Here is an 8,255-nt window from a genome sequence, read left to right as displayed (position 1 = left end):
CTGATCTTCCCCAAGAGTCCACATCGACGGGAAGGTTTGGCACCTCGATGTCGGCTCTTCGCCACCTGGAGCTGTAGGTGGTTCCAAGGGTTGGGCTGTTCGCCCATTAATGCGGTACGTGAGCTGGGTTCAGAACGTCGTGAGACAGTTCGGTCCATATCCGGTGTGGGCGTTAGAGCATTGAGAGGACCTTTCCCTAGTACGAGAGGACCGGGAAGGACGCACCTCTGGTGTACCAGTTATCGTGCCTACGGTAAACGCTGGGTAGCCAAGTGCGGAGAGGATAACTGCTGAAAGCATATAAGTAGTAAGCCCACCCCAAGATGAGTGCTCTCTCCTCCGACTTCCCTAGAGCCTCCGGTATCACAGCCGAGACAGCGACGGGTTCTCCACCCATACGGGGATGGAGCGACAGAAGTATGGAAATAGGATAAGGTAGCGGCGAGACGAGCCGTTTAAATAGGTGTCAAGTGGAAGTGCAGTGATGTATGCAGCTGAGGCATCCTAACGAACGAACGATTTGAACCTTGTTCCTACACGGCCTGATCAAATCGATCAGGCACTTGCCATCTATCTTCATTGTTCAACTCTTTGATGAAAAGATGAAAAAACCAAAAAAAAGCTCTGCCCTTCCATCTCTTGGATAGATAGAGAGGGAGGGCAGAGGCCTTTGGTGTCCCTTTCAGTCAAGAATTGGGGCTTCACAATTACTAGCCAATATTTATCTCATGCCTTTCCTCGTTCATGGTTCGATATTCTGGTGTCCTAGGCGTAGAGGAACCACACCAATCCATCCCGAATTTGGTGGTTAAACTCTACTGCGGTGACGATACTGTAGGGGAGGTCCTGCGGCAAAATAGCTCGATGCCAGAATGATAAAAAGCTTAACACCTCTTATTTGACTTTTTCACTATTTTGAAATAAGAAAAAGATCCAAATCTAAAATGCAAAGGTCGTCTTATTCAAAACCTCAATCATCACATCCCCTCTCTCCCACTTCACACCTCGGAACGCACTGTTCTTATAGAGAGAAAGGCGCTTTCCCATCTTCTTAACCTGAAATGAAGGGGTACCCCCGGGAAGAGATCCAGTGGAGACAGCTGGGCCTGTAGCTCAGAGGATTAGAGCACGTGGCTACGAACCACGGTGTCGGGGGTTCGAATCCCTCCTCGCCCACAGCCTTCCAAAGGGGGAAGGGCCTTTACTTTCCCCCTGAGGGTAGGAAAATTCATGATCGGGATAGCGGACGTAAAGCTATTGAACTTAGGTATGCTCTTTCCTTTTGTCGAAGTGGAATCGTAGAACAGAATGTGATACGATGAGATAGAATGCAATAGAAATAGAAACAAGGATAGCGAACGGGTTACCTACTCCTAAGGGTCAAAGCAAGCCCTTTAATTCAATTCTTTATTCTTACATTAAAATTCTTACATTAAAGAATGAATAAAATCTCCCCAAGTAGGATTCGAACCTACGACCAGTCAGTTAACAGCCGACCGCTCTACCACTGAGCTACTGAGGAACAAGGGGGGATTCGACCTCCTAGAGTTCAACTCCCGCTCTCAACCCATGAACAATATGAGTCCGAAGCTTCTTTCGTAACTCCCATAATTTCTTCGTAGTGGCTCCGTTCCATGCCTCATTTCATAGGGAAGCCCAAAGTGGCTCTATTTCATTCTATTTCACTTCCTAGCACTTCCTATCATTTAATATCCATCCCTTTGGTCTTATTGACATAAGAGATGTCATTTATAGTCTATCTCTTTCTATATATGGAAAGTCAAGAAATTCTCATCGAAACATCGAGAAATTGTGCATATAGAAAACTCTAAAGAAAGAAAAAAAGGAGACCCATGCCATGATTTTCAAATCTTTTCTATTTAGTAGTCTAAGTTTCTCGATGAGGATAATTAATTCGGTCGTTGTGGTCGGACTCTATTATGGATTTCTGACTACATTCTCCATAGGTCCCTCTTAGATCTTCTTTCTCCAATCTTGGATTAGGGAAGAAGGAGATATTCGCGACTACTGGCGATTTCATTATGGGGCAGCTCATGATCTTCATATCGATCTATTATCCACCTCTGTATCTATTCTTTCTTAGCTAAACAGGTGGAAGATCTATCCAATTTGGTTATATTATATCATGGACTCGAAAAACGGATCTGAATTTGACTGAAATGCACGATCTTCACAGGTATCACTTTTCACGATACCTAAAAGGTGGAATAGCGATTTTCGAACCATTTCCTATAAGAGAATGGTTTCCATTACTTTGAGAAATGGATTCTTATATCAAACTATAGCTATTGCATTAAAGAAGAAAAGAAACTAATAGAAGTCGAAGACGCGGAATGATAGTGAATAGAGAGAAAGATTCTTCTGATTTTCTTGTTTCTATCTACTAGACGCCGTAGAGAATTGAGAATTTTCATGTCTTTCAATTCTCGTACTCGTAATTGGAAAGTTATGGAAGGAGACCCATCATTTTGCAATGAAAACAACATATAAAACTCTGGACAATTTCGAAATCAGGCCAAGCGTCTTAATACATATGCAAAAAAATTCATTATTGGCCCACCATTGATTAGAAGATTTAGCTTGTATGAATCGCTATTGGTTTGATACGAATAATGACAATCGTTTCAGTATGTTAAGGATACAGATGTATCCACAATTCATTTAGAGTTACTTAATAGTCTATTTCTTATACCATATCTCTATCCCGTGAAATTCTCGAGCCAAAAGATGGATGCATATGCTGTGTTTCATTTTGCTAAATGATATCAATTAAATGGTGTATCAATTCCATAAATTGCATATAGCAATAAATAAATCAGCAAAATTCTTTCTAATATTTTAGATAGAAGAAACATTTCTTCTATCTAAAATATTAGAAAGAATGTACCCTTCTATCCAAATCCAATTTGCATCGATAAAATAAATCCAAATTCCAGTAGTAGATGAATAATTGCAAATTTGTGTGTGTACGAGATTAGAATAACTTCAAAATAACTGACATAATTTTGTATTTTTCCTGATCAGAAAAATACATGAAAAAGAAAGGAGGTAGAAAAATTTTTGGATTTATGGTTAAAGAAGAAAAAGAAGAAAACAGGGGTTCTGTTGAATTTCAAGTATTCAGTTTCACCAATAAGATACGGAGACTTGCTTCACATTTGGAATTACACAAAAAAGATTTTTCATCGGAAAGAGGTCTACGAAGACTTTTGGGAAAACGTCGACGTTTGCTGGCTTATTTGGCAAAGAAAAATAGAGTACGTTATAAGAAATTAATCGGTCAGTTGAATATTCGGGAGCAGTAATTTAATCGTTCAAATTTTTTTCTTGTTTTATTATTTTTTTAGTAGTCTTATAGTAGTCTTAGATTTTTCATTTTGATGAGCCTCGCTTTGAGGAATTCATGGAATAATCCATTTTCATGGAATAATGAATTAAGGAAGAAAGGATATGAGTCTACCGCTTACAAGAAAAGATCTCATGATAGTCAATATGGGCCCTCAACACCCATCAATGCATGGTGTTCTTCGACTGATCGTTACTCTCGATGGTGAGGATGTTATTGATTGTGAACCCATATTAGGGTATTTACACAGAGGAATGGAAAAAATCGCGGAAAACCGAACTATTATACAATACTTACCTTATGTAACAAGGATATAGAGAGATTGTAGAAAGGGGATAGGATAGTTATTTTTGCAAGAGACTTGTTGTAAATTCCTTAACTTAAGAAAGAAAAAAGAATAAAAACACAGATACATAACATAAAAAAAAGAATAAATAAGACGAGATTCGACCTCCCCCTACATATTTAATTTCCTCTCCTATACAAAAACTAGCAAGACCCACTCCATTGGTAATTCCATCAATAACACCCTTATCAAAAAACTCCGTGAGTTCGGTTAACCCTCTTATACCGAGGGTAAAGACCCTAGTATAGAAAATATCTATATAACCACGATTATATGACCAACTGTATATATTTTTTTTTACTTGATCTAAAAATTCTTTTTTAGGATTTCCTTTGTAAAAAGAGTTTATTAAATCCAAATTCTGAAAAAAAGAATAAGCGGATCCATAGAAGATATATGCTATGAATAAACCAAAGATAGCTAGACTTACAGAAGAAATTGCATTAGTAATAAATTCATATGAATTTACAAAAGAATTAGAACTTTCCTGGTAAAGTTTATTGAGGGAGTTAACCACTTTGATAATATGGTTAACTCTGCTATTCCATTACCAATTCCTCCATTATCAAAAGAGATTCCTATGAATCCAATGAACAAAGTGAAAAGTAGTAATATAAGAAGAGGAAATAACATAGTATTTCCCGTTTCATGCGGATAGGCAAAAGTTTTTTTAGCCCCAAAAGACGTAGTAAAGGATCCTATCCTATTTCTTGTATTACCTTGAATTTTTGGTATATTTTGTGAAAAAAAAGAAACTCCACTCTTCGTTGTTGATAAAACGAAATCCCTATTCACTCCTTTGGGTATCCTTTTTCCCCATAAGGATATTGAATACAAGGAACTCTCTTTAGTGCTACTGTAATTTTGAAAATGAACACGCAAATACCCATCAAATGTAAGTAAATATATCCGAAACATATAAAAGGCAGTTAATCCTGCAGTAAAGGAGGCTATTATTCCAAAAAAGGGCGAATACAACCAACTATTACTAAGGATTTCATCTTTGGACCAGAAGCAAGCAAGAGGTGGAATACCACAAAGAGAAAGTGTACCCCATAAAAAAGTAGTTCTTGTGATTGGAATGTATTTTCTTAAACCGCCCATAAGAACCATATTTTGACTTTTATCTGGTGAATATCCAACAAGAGGTTCCATTGAATGAATAACGGATCCGGATCCCAAGAACAATAAAGCTTTTGAATAAGCATGAGTGATCAAATGGAATAAAGCAGCTTGATAAGAACCTATACCTAGAGCTAACATCATATAACCCAATTGAGACATTGTAGAATAGGCTAAGCTTCTTTTAATATCTCTCTGAGCAAGAGCTAAAGTAGCTCCTAAGAATAGTGTTATTGTACCTACTAAAGAAATAAAACTCATTATCAAAGGTAAAGATATGAAAAGAGGAAGAAGTCGAGCTAGAAGAAAAATTCCCGCAGCAACCATAGTTGCTGCGTGTATAAGAGCCGAAATAGGAGTGGGCCCTTCCATAGCATCGGGTAACCATACGTGAAGAGGGAATTGTGCGGATTTCGCAACTGCACCAAGGAATAATAAAAAAGCACACAAAGTAGTAAGTAAAGAGTTAATTCCATTATTAGGAATCCAGTTATTAGCTATTTTGAACAAATCCCTAAACTCTAAACTACCTGTTATCCAAAAAAAACCTAAAATTCCTAATAATAGACCAAAATCCCCTACACGATTAGTTACAAAAGCTTTTTGACAAGCACTCGCTGCGATTGGTCGTGTAAACCAAAAGCCTATCAATAAATAAGAACACATTCCCACGAGTTCCCAAAAAAAATAAATTTGTATCAAATTGGAGCTAGTAACCAATCCCAACATGGAAGTATTGAAAAAACTTATATAAACAAAAAATCTCAAATATCCTTCATCGTGAGACATATAACCATCACTATAAATAAGAACCAGGATTCCTACAGTAGTAATTAGTATTAACATAATAGAAGTAAGTGGGTCAATCAAGTATCCAAATTCTAAAGAAAAATCATTATTGACGGTCCAAGACCATAGATATTGATAGATCGAACTTCCATTTATTTGTTGAATAGACAGTTGAACTGAGAATACCATAGCTATACTTAAGAGTAAAACACTAGGAAAAGCCCATATGCGACGAAGATTTTTTGTTGCTGTCGGAATAAGAATAAGGCCAAATCCCATTGACATAATAACTGGAAGTGGGAGAAGAGGGATTACCCATGCATATTGATATGTATGTTCCATAAGAAAAGAAATTGCAATTTTTACTTCAATTTTTACTTCAATTTTTCTATAAAATTGTTTCCGATTCACCAAACCAATTCTTATCTCTTTCTGAAAGAATAAATAAAAAGAATAAGAAAAAATACTGAAATTCTTAATTTTTCCAAAATTTATCTCATTGAAATAATTAAAAATTAAGAATGGGTTTAGTTGGTTAAATTAAAAAAGTTAATAAAATAACTAGGTAACGAAGTTATTTTATTAACTAAATAAAGATATTTATAAAAATAAAAAAAAAAAAGTGGAATCATTTTACTTTCTATTCATAATTCATTTTTATATTTCTTTAAAACAAAGATGAAACAGCTCTCTTGTTCCATAATTAACTGATTGAGTGAATTCCAATGAAAACCTATGTTTATAAGAAATTATCGAATAGTCCTTACTTCATATAGAACTAAAATTCTAATGACTATAAATTACCTAAGTTTTAGAATGTCTTGTTTAAGAGACTCAGTATTTTTTGTTTTGATTGGAATTCCTTTCCTTTATGGAATACCATTCTGAACTTAATTAACTATTTTCATTTTCCCTTCTTTTTATCCCCCCGTCTTATCTTATATGGGGGATAGGCTTCCATACCATATATCTATATATGGAGTATACTTGATATATAAATAGATATAAATAGATTTAAATGAGAAACCCTTCTATATATTCTATATTATTAAAAAAAAAGTATAAAATATATAAAGAAAAAATGTTAAAAAATTCTTGTTGTCTTATCCGCATTAGACAAAATGAAGTAAAAAATAATTCAAAATTTAAGTATCTTTCAGTATCTAAGTATAAATACTAATAAAAAGAAGAAAGAAGGATTGATTTGCAGCAATAGATGTCTTTCACATACAACTAGAAAAAAGTAATTTCCTTTTTGAATGGCAGTTCCAAAAAAACGTACTTCAATGTCAAAAAAGCGTATTCGTAAAAATATTTGGAAGAAAAAGACTTATTTTTCCATAGTACAATCTTATTCTTTAGTAAAATCAAGATCATTTTCGAGCGGTAATGAGCATCCAAAACCAAAGGGTTTTTCTGGGCAACAAACAAATAATAAGATTTTGGAATAATATGAATTGACTTATCAAAAAAGAATTCCAATTATTTAATAATTTGGATTCTTCTTTGAATGTACTTTTATGTGTCGAATTACTCGGTACAATATTCTTAGAACAAAAAACCCCTCTTATCTTATATATACAAGAAAAAAAAAGTTTTGTTTGGTATACTGTGTGCTAAGTATTCTTTTCCTATCAATGAACTTTTCATAATTTTCCTAATAGAATCCTCATATTCTATTAGGAAAATTATGAAAAGTGGAGTATTCTTACAATAGGACTTACAACTTCCACCTATCTTCTCCAAAATCATAAGGTTAGTAAATCTTATTAATAAGAGCATAAAGACTTTCATTCTAGAAATTTTTAAAAAATCCAAAAAGCCTTTTCTATTTATCCATTTTATTTTAATTTCATCATTAAATAGAAACCCTTTTGGATTTTTTTCATTGTATTGAAAGAATTTTCAAAATGTAAAGGGGAAATTAATTAGAAAAAATTAGTTCTATAATTGCAAGTTAGAAAAAAGAAGTTCCAACTCTTTCAAGCAGTGTTTGTGTTTCTATTGGGCAAAGCAAGAGTTTATTGTAAAAAAAAAAAATGGAAACGATACTACCAAACGAAGTCTATTTTAATGAAAACTCTAATGTTCCTAAATTTTATGGACTTTCCCAATATCGACGATTCCCAAGATAATAGCTATTATTCTTTTAAGTTACCTATTATTTGAAGTTAGCCGCCATGGTGAAATTGGTAGACACGCTGCTCTTAGGAAGCAGTGCTCAAGCATCTCGGTTCGAATCCGAGTGGCGGCATTCTTGAAAAAGAATACAATAGATTAGAAATCAATTCGAAATTTACAATTTTGTAATGGGACCTTCCCCTTATGCTATTTGCAACTTTAGAACATATACTAACTCATATCTCTTTCTCAACGATTTCAATTGTGATTACGATTCATTTTATAACCTTATTAGTTCGTGAACTTGGAGGATTACGCGATTCGTCAGAAAAAGGAATGATAGTTACTTTTTTCTCTATAACAGGATTCTTAGTTTCTCGTTGGGCTTCCTCGGGACATTTTCCATTAAGTAATTTATATGAGTCATTGATCTTCCTTTCATGGGCCCTGTATATTCTTCATACCATTCCTAAAATACAGAACTCTAAAAATGATTTAAGCACAATAACT

At 34.6% G+C, this 8,255-nt stretch overlaps 2 non-coding genes across 2 annotated transcripts; both read left to right on the top strand.

Annotated features, from left to right (window-relative positions):
- The first annotated feature begins 1,102 nt into the window (after window positions 1–1,102).
- Window positions 1,103–1,176, top strand: TRNAR-ACG (transfer RNA arginine (anticodon ACG)). Its single transcript has one exon. It is a non-coding gene; the product is annotated as a tRNA-Arg (tRNA).
- Window positions 1,177–7,798: 6,622 nt separating this feature from the next.
- On the top strand, window positions 7,799–7,878 carry TRNAL-UAG (transfer RNA leucine (anticodon UAG)). Its single transcript has one exon. It is a non-coding gene; the product is annotated as a tRNA-Leu (tRNA).
- The last annotated feature ends 377 nt before the right edge of the window (window positions 7,879–8,255 follow it).

Source organism: Triticum urartu, unplaced genomic scaffold (assembly GCF_056163025.1).
Source record: "Triticum urartu cultivar PI428250 unplaced genomic scaffold, HENAU_Tu73 scaffold2, whole genome shotgun sequence".
Classification (NCBI taxonomy): domain Eukaryota; kingdom Viridiplantae; phylum Streptophyta; class Magnoliopsida; order Poales; family Poaceae; genus Triticum; species Triticum urartu.
Note: the sequence above shows the minus strand (reverse complement) of the source record. Positions and strands in the feature narration are given on the sequence as shown.